The 12,133-nt window shown below is 47.1% G+C and overlaps 1 protein-coding gene across 7 annotated transcripts in view; it reads right to left on the bottom strand.

The window, feature by feature from the left end:
* The window catches only part of pou2f2b (POU class 2 homeobox 2b), a 49,806-nt gene that overhangs the window by 24,527 nt on the left and 13,146 nt on the right, over positions 1-12,133 (bottom strand). The gene's annotated exons all lie outside the window — the stretch shown is intronic.

Genomic DNA, 12,133 nt, shown 5'->3' on the forward strand with positions numbered 1-12,133 from the left:
CTCCTGAGTGAATGTGAGAGAACGCCATTAAAAAGAGATGCAAACATCGAGAGCCCCCTTTGTCATCATTTACATCAGACAAAATACAGCCCGTGAGCCATATCCTAAATTACATGATTACATTACAATCATAAATTACATTTGATTACAACTTAATAAAAAAAAAAAATCTGTCGTACATGCAATACAACTGTGCTGCTTTTATTTTGAAAGGCGTCGCACTTCCGTGTAGCGTGCGTGCATGTGAGCTGTGCGTGTAGGTGAACAGCGCGAAGTAATGCTGCCCTCAAAATGTATGCTGACGCGAAGAAAAGAAAAGTTGACAAGGAGTGCCGTGTTTTTAACAAGACATGGACTGCCAAGTATTTCTTTACAGAACTGAAAGGTAAAGCCGTGTGCCTGGTTTGTGACACACAGGTCGCTGTGTTTGAAGAATATAATTTGAGTCGCCACTACACGACCAAGCATGAGGAAAAATACAGAAATCTGTCTAATAAAGAGCGCGCAACAGAGGCTGATGCATTGCTAGCAAATGTGCAAGCCCAACAAGGACTTTCTATCAAACTTCACACCCACAGAGATGCAGCAGTCAGGACAAGTTTTGTCATTTCCCGCAAAATTGCCAGAAAAAGTCAGCCGTTTACTGACGCAGAGTTTATTAAGGAGTGCTTATTGGACTCTGTTGCACTGATATGCCCGGAGAAAAAGAGCGTATTTGAGAATGTGTCACTCTCCCGACGTACCGTAACAAGGCGGGTTGAGGACACATTGATATGTTTCTATAAATGTGTTGTAATTCACAGTTTGAGGAAAAGTTAAAGTTGAGAATAAATTGTACTGATTAATGATTTTTGTATTTGACATACACCACAATTTCACATAGTCTAATATAATTATTAACAGAATAATTGTATTCTTCTAATTACCAGCACCAGCTATTGAAAATAAATAATTTAGTGCATATTACGATGGAATAAAGTTGAGCAGGTTTAAGTTTAAATTGGTGTGGCCCTCTGACATAACTCAAGTTTTTCATGTGGCCCCTTGTAAAAATTAATTGCCCACCCCTGATTTACATGGTGTCAGAAGTAAACTTGGGCTGATGGCAAAGTTTAACCCTCCAACGAGCTTTCCCTTTGATAAGCCTGCTGAGTGGCCTGACTGGAAGCAGCGCTTTGTGAGGTTTAGGACCGCAACGACGCTCAACAGGGAGGACAGCGCGGTGCAAGTGAGCAGCTTGATGTACGCCATGGGCAATGAGTTCGAGAACATTAACCGGTCGTTTACCTTCGCCGAGGATGGGCACAGGAATGACTTTGATCGAGTGCTTGGCAAGTTCGACGAGTATTTTGTGCCGCGAAGGAATGTTATACACGAACGTGCATGCTTCCACCAGCGTACACAACAGCCGGGTGAGAAGGCGGAAACATTCATTAGGGTTCTATACGAACTGTCTGAACATTGTGACTTGGGTGCGTCCCGTGAGGAGAACATTTGCCAGACTTGCCACGAAATGAAGAGAACAAAACAAAAGGGGCCACACCGCTTCTGGAGCGACCCTGGAAGAGGTTAGCTATGGACCTTTGTGAATTTAACCGACAACACGACCTGGTCGTTTCGGATTACTACTCGAGATTCATCGAGATATTGCACCTGCTATCTACAACAAGTGCGCAAGTGGTGGAAAAGCTGAAATCAGTTTTTGCTAGGTTTGCCATCCCAAGTGAGGTGGAGAGTGACAATGGTCCTCAGTTTGCAAGTGCTGAACTCCAAGAGTTCGCTAGGCAACTTGATTTCCAACACTTCACATCCAGTCCTCAAGGCAATGGACATGCAGAAAGGGCAGTGCAGACGGCTAAAAGGATCCTAAAACAGGAGGGCCCCGTCATGGCGCTGATGTGTTACAGAGCGTAGCTCTGTTCCACCACAGCCTATAGCCTAGCGGAGCTGCTGATAGGGAGGAGAATCAGAACTCCACTGCCAACTCTGGAGGCGAACCACAAACCAAAGTGGCCCAGCAGGACGGCTGTGGAGGAAACGGACGAGAAAGAAAAGGCTAAACAGGCACACTATTTCAACCATCGCCATGGAGCCAGGACCTTGCCCGTTCAGCAACCGGGAGATCGAGTCCTTTCCAAGCTGGATCACGAGGACTCATGGTGTCTACAGGCCGTGGTTTCACATGAGAGTGCTTCGCCCAGATCTTTCATTATCCGGACGCTGATGCGACTGAGCTTAGGCGGAACCTACAGCCGGGACCAGCTTCCCAGTCCGTTCCGGCAGAACAGAAAGAGTGCGCAACGACAGGCGCACTCTTTCTCTTCCTCTTTCTGCTCCACTCTACCAACACTGACACGGGCGACACTGCTGCTTTGTGTCAGAGTGAGCCTTCCCAACCCACTCAAACGGTGACCCGTTTTGGACGAGTGTGCAAACCAGTCGACAGGCTGGACCTGTGACGGTTAAAGGATACATGGCCTTTGGGGGGGGGAAACGAAAGTGAAGAAAGGGGTATGTCGCGGTTCGCACAAGATTTTTTACTGTTGACATACATATGTTGTTTCATGTGCAGCCGGAATTCATGCTGTTGATATTTTGCGAGGTGACTCAATTTCATTGATATAGTACTTTTGTAGAAGAGTGATGCTGTTTTCTGTGCATAATGGTCTTTGTTTTGTTATGACTGACATAACATAAAAAAGGGGGAGATGCCATATAATGTTGCCAATCTGTGTTGCGCATGCATTAAAGCAGGGGTCTCAAAGTCCAGTCCTCGGGGGCCGCATTCCTACATGTTTTCCAGGTTTCCCTCGTTAAACACACCTGATTCAATTATCAGGCTGCTGCAGAACGTGAGGATGAACTGATCATTTGAATCAGGTGTGTTTAACAAGGAAAACTTGGAAAACATGTAGGAATACGGCCCCCGAGGACTGGACTTCGAGACCCCTGCATTAGAGCAATACGGTAATTTGATGCCGTGTTGATCTCGCTAAGTCCCGTGGGGTTTATGCACGGAGCAGATAGACCGCTCCTTAGTGAACGCCATTAAAAATCATTTACAGAGGTGAGAGATGGAAAGTCTGAGATATAGAACACATGCGCACATTACATACATGAAGCTGGCCCTCAGATATATTAAATTGACAATTACTGATTGGCAGGCTGGCAGACTCCCGCACTGCTATTCAAGTGCAGAAGAATGAAAGGCGCAAATTTACGAACATGTCGGGGGGCGCGCATGCACGCGCACAACACACGCAGCGGCGGCCTTTAGCGAGCCGCATTGCATTGCATACGGATTGCAATTACGCTAATTGGCTCTCAATTCCCAGCCAGGACTCGTGTTTGACCCTCTTGCCTCGTCCTCGCCAATATTCTGCGTCGTGTGCATCTTCCTACGCTTCCTTTTCATACTTTCCTATCACAGGCTACTTTTGCTCTCACATAGTTGGGGCACAGGGGAATCTACGCATACTTTATTCATGCTGCATTTACTATGGCAAGATACAAGTCATGCAGGAATACAGTGCAGGTTTTTTTTTGGGGGGGGCGCAAGAAGGAGGTGAGAAAGTGGGTGATGGAGGTGCTGCCGGTGATTGTGGTGGAGGAAGAGGAGGACGAGGAGGAGGGTTAGGAAATTGGTCTGGCTAGCGGAACAGCTTTTCACCTCTCTCGCTCTCTCTCTCTCCCTCCTTTTCGCTCCCCCTCCATTCTGCTTTGTATTCTGCAGAGATGACAGGGGGAAAGCTTTATTGCTCCGAGTTTGTATCGATCGGGGCCCCTCGGAGGGGGGAGGCCGCGGGACGAGCTGAACGGGGCCTTTCTCAACGACGGCGAGCTTCGCAACAAAAGCCAGCCCAGCCCAGCCCACCCCCCCTACACACACACGCCTGCGCGTGCACTCGTCCCCCCCGATTCCTCCTCTCACTTGCTCGTTCGCTCAGAAATTCTAATTCATTGCTCTTATTCTCAAAGGTTAGCAGAAAAAAAGAGAGCGAGAGAGAGAGGAAGATGACTGGATTCTCGCTCCGAGTGAGGAGCTGGGATCTGATAAGCCACATCACACAAACATGAGGAATAAAGGGGGGGGGGGCCATTAAGCGCCTCCCAGTTGAACCTGGAGGGGTGAATAAACTCCTCTTGCTCGCTCAAGGTTACAAATGTGCGCAATGAAAGCACAATCTCAGCATGGAAACGTCACTTGTGACGAGTAAAGCCGTTCAAACGGCGGTGGCCCTTCCTTCTCGCATTCCTGAGGAGGAGAGCTTCGGTGAAAACCTACATTCAAACAAAATGGCAGACAACCTGATGTCTGCTCTCTCTGATTTGCCTCATGACATGCCAGGATTTTGTTTCAGCTATTTCGAGAGATTTGGTTTCCATTTGATGATCGTTTGATGAACAGGAGGCGGGGCCATGACCCCACGCCAAAGCCAACTGACCAAACACTTGACTCATGTGTCGCTCGCACACACGCACGCACGCACGCGCACATGCGCGCGCGCACACACACACGCGCGCGCGCACACACACACACACACACACACCGCGCGCGCGCGTGCGCACACACACACACACACACACACACACACACACACACACACACACACACACACACACACACACACACACACACACACACACACACACACACACACACACACACACACACACACACAAAGCGATGGTGTTTATCCGTTAATGGCATGCACAGCACTGCAGCCAAGGAGGAGAACAGATTGTCCATCAGGGGGCGAGAGGGTGGGGGCCGATGACAGGGTTCAAGTCCACGACCAGAGGGCAAGAGTAAGGTTAGGGGGTTGACGGTTCAACTCCCAAGAGGGATGGAGGGGGGGAACGGGAGAGGAGCCCTTCTGTCTTCCGGCGGAGGAGAACGCCAATAATACACGCAGAGCCCTCACCCCCACCCATCACTGCCCCAACTGTCAGCCCCCTTCGAGTGCTTGGGTAAACCTTTGTTCCTTAAACAAACACGCATGTGCAACGCGGGCAATCACACAGATAACGACACTCTATCGCCGACAAACATGAGAAGGGCTGGCTGGGTGAGACGGAATTTTCCGCCTTACTTCCAATTTTCTGCCTTCTGTAGTAATATCGGAGTAAAAAAGGCATGCCCCAAAGGGTCAGCAGTGGGCGGTCACAAATTCTGTGCTGGCCTAAAACACTATCGGAAGTACCGACCGACATTTACAGGCTAAATTGAATGTGTGTGTTTGATGAAATTGTATTCATTCACAGTTTTGTTTCTTTTAAGGCTGAATCTAACTTTATTGCACTTTTCTACCCTTTTGCATAAGAGAAGAAAAACAGTGGAGAAATGTTGTCGTTGGCTGGCTAAAAGGGGATAATGTTTGTTATCTGCGGTCTATCCTGCTTTGCTGGATAAAAGGCAAAGGCGGATGAATACGGCGATATCATCCGTGAGTGCAATTCTGCAGGATTTCGCTTTGAAAAAGTCTCCAGATAACAACGGTCTGTCACCCAGCTAGCAGAATCCCATCAATGCCATCATTTCGTCCACACCGCGTAGAAGATGGTATAAGTTTGGCCTCCGGTTTAGATTTTGACTCCTTGATTGACCAATACCGATAAGGCCTGTTGATGACATCATTGCACGGCTTTGGGTGTGAAAATGGCTTCAACCAAGTCTGACATTTCTTCAACCAGGTCAAGGTCACCAGCCATTCTTCCTGCTTTCCTCGCTATCTGAGGACAACTGGGGAAACGCGAGACGCTGATCTAACTTGCTCCTCCATCTTCATAGCAACGAATATGACGCACTTGTGACAAAGATCGTTATTACTGAGTGAAGATGAGGAGTTGGCATGCGATGAAAACCGAGAGCCATGCTAATTGCTCAGCTAATATGAAAGGCAGAAAAGCCAAACACAAAAGAAAAGTGCTTACATGAAACATCACACACAACGGGAGTCTGGCTGAAACTGCATAACGGAGGCCAGGATTCAAATACTCATGGAATAGATGGTAAGAATGTCTCAAAAGAAAACAATACGCCTCCGCGGCAACCACACGTATCCGAAATCAGGTTACGGCTCTGATATCACTTCTGGAGGTGGGAAATTGCCAGGTCCACGTTGTCTCTTTCTCTAACCTGTACGCCAGCAATGTCTAGAAAATTTGCTTGGTCTGTCTTTGAAAAGCGCTGTGGTAAAAAAATAAATCAACTAAGCAAAGACAACGCGGTACTTTTAGTTAGAGCAATTTTGCAGATTATCTGCGTGCATTAGGCAACAGATGACACACTTGCACCTTTTCCCCTCCAACCACGTCGGCACCGACGAGGAATGTGGGGGACAAAGTCGACCAGGCAATTTTCCACATTCGGCGAGATGTTTGAAACTGAAACTATATAAATTTTTTTTTTAAAAAAGCCCAAGCTGATAACGCCAGGTCTTCTATTACCAATTGGCAATTTTGCGAGGTCTCGGCATGAAAGAGGCTACTGTGACCCAAAAAGAAGCCCTCAGCCTAGCGCCGAGTTGAACCGCAAATGATTGGCAGTCGCCCTCCGTCAAATTTGATCACATTACCCCAATATTAGCCAACTTACATTGGCTCCCGGTCCATTTAAGATGTGACTTCAAGTTCTTCTACTAACCTATAAATCACTGCATGGCTTAGCGCCTTCATATCTCGTCGACCTAGTCGTTCCTTATGTTCCGTCTCGTAACCTTCGTTCGCAAAACGCCAGTCTTTTAGTTACACCGAGGGCCAAGAAAATGTCTGCAGGTTCTAGAGCATTCTCTATTCGGGCTCCAGAGCTTTGGAATGCCCTACCAATGGATATTAGAACTACTACCTCAGTAGAAAAATTTAAGACACGTTTAAAGGCACATTTCTATGAGATGGCCTTTAACTAACTTGTAGTGGCCGATTCGGCCGGAGCTTGTTTTGTTCCCTCTGCCCACCCCCTCCCTGGCTGGGGAGGGGGTTAGGTGGCGCAAAAGCTGACAGCGGCTATCTGGATTCTCGGGGACCAATTCAAGATGAAGAAACTGCAGTTCAACCTCCCTGAAGACACTGCCAGGACAATCGAGGGCACCTCCGACATCCATTTTTTCATTGATTTTCATATTATGTATTACTTGTGTCCTCTCTGCATCCATTACAACCTGGTGATCCTGAAAGGGGGATCCTTCCATGTGTGGTCCCTTCTCAAGGTTTCTCATTTTCCCCTGGCAGGGGTTTTTGGAGTTTTTCCTTGCCCTTTTGGGAGCTTAAGATCAGGGGATGCTTTGAGAATAATTGTCAATTTTTGGATATGTGAAGCCCTTTGAGACTGTTTGTGATTTAGGGCTATACAAATAAACTTGACTTGACTTGACATACAAGAGCAAATCATTCCATTGTGAGTGACATCGCGGCTGATAAGTACTTGGTTGGCTCTTTCCATCTCACTTTACTCCCCTTGTGGAAAAGACCAAACATCACTTGCAGCACGTGTGAATACGGGATACGAGATATTTGTGTAAACACACCACACGCGCGCACACGGGCTCTTTTTTCTTCATATAGTATATCAGCATTGATATTGCTTGGGCGGTTTAACTCGTAGCTCCAGATTGGCTTGAGTGATAGCGTATACATCAGAGACTAACAAAAACACATGCGCACACGCAATACCTGGAGGCCCTTGTGGGCCCGATGCATTATTAAACACACAGGATTACACGTGTACACACGCAATCCGACTTTACAGTGCAATCAGGCGTGGGGTTTACTCGAGTCGCTTCTTGAAACGCTTTCATTCACTGCTGCTCACAATTTGGTCTTTTACAGGAATTAGGCAAATTTGTCATCTCCTCCAACCTCAACCAGAACTTTCTAACAGTTTAGGATCGCACGATTGCTTTTTGTTTTCTAAAGCGTTTGATCATGTGACCTAAGAGTAATGCAGCGTTAGGACGTCTGCCTCAGTTTCCTAACCAAGCCCCGCAGCATGAACTGATGCGGCCCAATCACACCAGAGGCCAAACGTCTTCTAAGTCAGCCACAACCGTGCGGCTAGAGGTGGGGGGAATTTCCAATTCTTAGATTAATCGCGATTCGGCCGTGGGAGAATCGAGAACGATTCGCAAACATCCAAATTCCGATTATCGTATTTTTCGGACTAAAAGTCGCTCCGTAGTATAAGTCGCACCAGCCATAAAATGCAAGTGAAAGTGAAAGTGAAAAAAAAACATATATAAATCACACTGAATTATATATCGCACTTTTGGGTCAAATTTGTCAAAATCCAATACCAAGAACAGACATGAACCAGCAACAACAGGCTAAACGATACGGTATGCTAACGTGACATATACACAAACGAGGAGCTGAGAAGGGGCCTGACGTAACATTCAGAGTTATTCAAATAACTATTACATAAATAACACATTTACCAAACCATCTGATCGTCCTTTATGTAAACGATGCTGCGTATGCGCCACGCCGCTGACGTTGGACTCGTCGTGAGTTGCAGTTCTAAATATTCCACAGACCCATATAACGATATATAAAGTATATATCAAATAACTATCATATAAACAACAATATTATCAAACCATCTGTGTCACTCCGAATCATTAAATCCATCGATCAAATTCCTCGTCCTTTGTCAACAACGGCGCGCGTGCGCGGGTGACGTCAGTCTCCTTGTTTATTCCACAGATCTAGTATATAACTATACTGTAGCGTTAACAAAGTACCAGGAAAGACGTGGGTTTGGTAAACGGCTCTCTATTTAACAAAACGAGTTCAACGAGCCAACAACTACTGAACTGTAACGATAAAAACATATACAAGTTGCTACACGAAATAAAATATATCAAATAACTATAACATAAATAGTTCACCGCCACACGGCAACAAGCACCGGCGTCGACTTCCAGGCGTGTGGCGGCGTGGACTTCCATCCCCGGAGGTGGCACTTCCAGCCACGGAAGTAGAGTAGAGTAGGACCTGGCGTGCGTAGGAGCAGTGTCCGACCCCCATCCACCGTCCCCGGACAGCCAGCTGCCGAGCGCCGGCCCCCGACTTCCAGCCACGAAGGTGGAAGAGAGCTCCGTAGAATAGGACCGGGCGTGCGTAAAAGCCATGTCCGAGCCTCATCCACCGTTCCCGGACAGCCACCCGGCCGAACACCGGCCCCCGACTTCCATCCATGGAGGTGAAAGAGAGCTCCGTAGAGTAGGACCGGGCGTGCGTAAAAGCCATAATAGTTTTTCAAACCTTCTGTGTCACTCCAAATCATTAAATCCTTCAAACTCTTCATCCTCCGTGTCACTTGCAAAAATAGCCGCTAATGACGCCAGTAGTACGTGGGGCCCTTCGTCATCTTCGTCATCCCGTGATCGAATCCTTTGTCCTTTATGTAAACAACCGCCGCGCCGCTGACGTCACTTGCAGTTCAAATTACAGTAATCCCTTGCTACATTGCGGTTCGTTTATCGCGGTTTCACTTTTTTTATATATTTTTATTTTGTAAATTTGTGAAATAATTCACATATACGTCGCTCCTCAGTATAAGTTGCCCCCCACCCAAACTATGGAAAAAAAAAACGCGACTTATAGTCCGAAAAATATGGTATTTAAATATGCCAAGTAAAGCGGAACTAAAATACAGTAAGCGCATTCTCCGAGACGCTATGCGGAACAGACCGAGAGCACAGTGACACACAGCACACTTCCGCAGTACACTCCTCCAGAAAAAAAACAACAAACATGGCTGAGCCTGAGATATTCAACCCACTTCGCCGAGAGATCCGACCTGCTCCTAAAAATTTAAAAGCAGACGTGTGGAATCATTTTGGATTCTACAATGTTGATGGAGGAAATGAATTGCACAAAAGCTACGTTGTATGCAAGATTTGTCACGCTAAAATAAAATACTTTGGTCACACAACACCATTCCACCCTACAGAGGAGGTGGGAAAGCTGGCTGCTGCTGTTGCTGCTAGCAGCCAGAGAACAATTGAGGACACTCTGAGTAAGCTGCCAACCACATCGCAAAAGGCCAAGCGAATTACGAAAGGCATTGCGAAATTCATCGCAATGGGTTTGCAACCGTACTGGGTTGTAGAGAATCGGGGATTTTGGAGAATGATGGAAGCAACGGAGCCGAGGTACGTCATCCCATCCCGACACTATTTCACCGACACAGCCGTCCCGGCACTCTGCAAGCAGACTAAAGCAGAAATAACATCATCGCTGGGAATGCAGACCGAGTCGCCGTTACATGTGATGCGTGGACGTCTGTAGCCACAGAGTCATTTATTACTCTAACTGCGCCTTTCAAAACCGATGAGTGGGAGTTGAAAGCACACGTGCTTCAAACAAGAGCAATGCATGAAAGCCACACGGGTGCTAATATGGCTGAGCTCATGCATTTCGACTTGTATTCCGGAGCGACTTTTAGTCCGAAAAATACGGTACATAAATTAAAAATGCATCAATAATTGTTTTATAATCGAATCGTAGCTTCTGAATCATAATCGTAATCGAATCGTGAAGTGCCTCAAGATTCCCACCCCCCTACGTCCAGTTTCGATTGATTCAGAGAATGAGAGGATCAATGAGAATATTCATCATATTTGAGGCGAGGTGTTTGTTCGTCTTTGGCGGACAGTGACAGCTGCCATGTGGGCGGCGGGGATAGGCCAAACCGCAACTAAACCGCAACACGAGCAGTGAGCATGTTTACATGTGTAGGGCAGTCGGGCCAGTCCTAGACTCTCACGCTAATCGATCAACGAGGGAGGAAAGGGAGATGTGTGTGGGGGGGGGGCTTTCTGTAAAGAAAGCAGGTTATCTCCCGTCATTAGCGGAGGGGGAATTCCCATCTGCGAGGGCGGGGCAGAGGAGGAAAAGACCGGCGTTCATTGATAAAAAGGGAGGGCTAGGGGAGAAGGGGAGAGACGCTGTTTGGCATGGGCAGAGAGCAGACAATTATCTGTATTGATTAGAGCAGCCCTGCGCTGTGAAGACTGAGAAAACTATGACTGGATCAATAGCGGGGCAGGGGAGGGTTGGGGGGGCGGAGTTAGAGGAGAGACAGACCAATAGGAAGAAAGCGGTGACAAAGACGAAATACGCGTATTACAAGAACGAAAGAAACAGAAACGGGCCACGTGGTGCTGAACGCAATATTGAGGAAGGTGCCAACGAAACGTTCGCGAAAGCTAGTTCAAAATGACGTCAGTCTTCATCATTCAGTTGTCTGTGACATTGAAAAGGACCGCCGAGCGCCGTACTATATGATGACTATCTGCACAGTTCAACTGATCCACGCTATGCGTTTGTGCTGTTTCGGGTCTAGCTGGGCTCTGGATGGATGGAACAACAACAACAAAAAACTAAGCGAGTGTGTCTCTCTTTATCCATACGGAATCCATCTCAATTTTTCATTGCCACTTCCACACAGAAAGAGAACAAACATGCATTATTAGCAAAGTCTGACTACAATGAGTGTGCGCGCTCTCCCAGTTGAAAGTGACATTTCTGGAAATTGGCTACCCGGGCAACCTCATGGCAGGCAGACAAAGGCACAACGCGCCCGGTGCACGTGTCATATTGTGTGCATGTTGTGTGTTGGATATTACACAACAATCGAATCGAGCCAACGACATTTCTCCCTATATGTTGTGGCACCGACGCGAGATTGATACAAAAGCCAAACAAACAGATGAGAAACAGAATTTCGGGGAGATGCGGGATGTTGAGGAAACCTTTGGTAAGGGCAGAAAATGTCACAACTGACAAATGACCTTTTAAACATGGAACAGATGTAGAGTGTCATGTACACTGTGGACACGGGGAGCTTACGCTGCGGAGAAGGGAGAAGATAAGCGTCGCTCCTCCGTGACGAGGAGGGCCGGGGGGGGGGCCTCTAAAACAAACTAAATTTGAAACTAAGATCAAAACTGAAGTGAATCTGTAGGACGACTTGGTCTTTGTGGCACAGTACACCTGGAAATGGCCAATGTGACCCTAAAACAGTCGCTTCGGACGAAAACGGCAGACCTTCTGTGCCTGCTTTCCTATGGTTTTGTCAACGTTTTTTTTATTTTCTATTCAAAAACGTCTCAAGTTAGTTTGGTAGCCA

This window comes from Syngnathus floridae, chromosome 10 (assembly GCF_059516105.1).
Source record: "Syngnathus floridae isolate MCC-2025c chromosome 10, RoL_Sflo_1.0, whole genome shotgun sequence".
Classification (NCBI taxonomy): Eukaryota; Metazoa; Chordata; class Actinopteri; order Syngnathiformes; family Syngnathidae; genus Syngnathus; species Syngnathus floridae.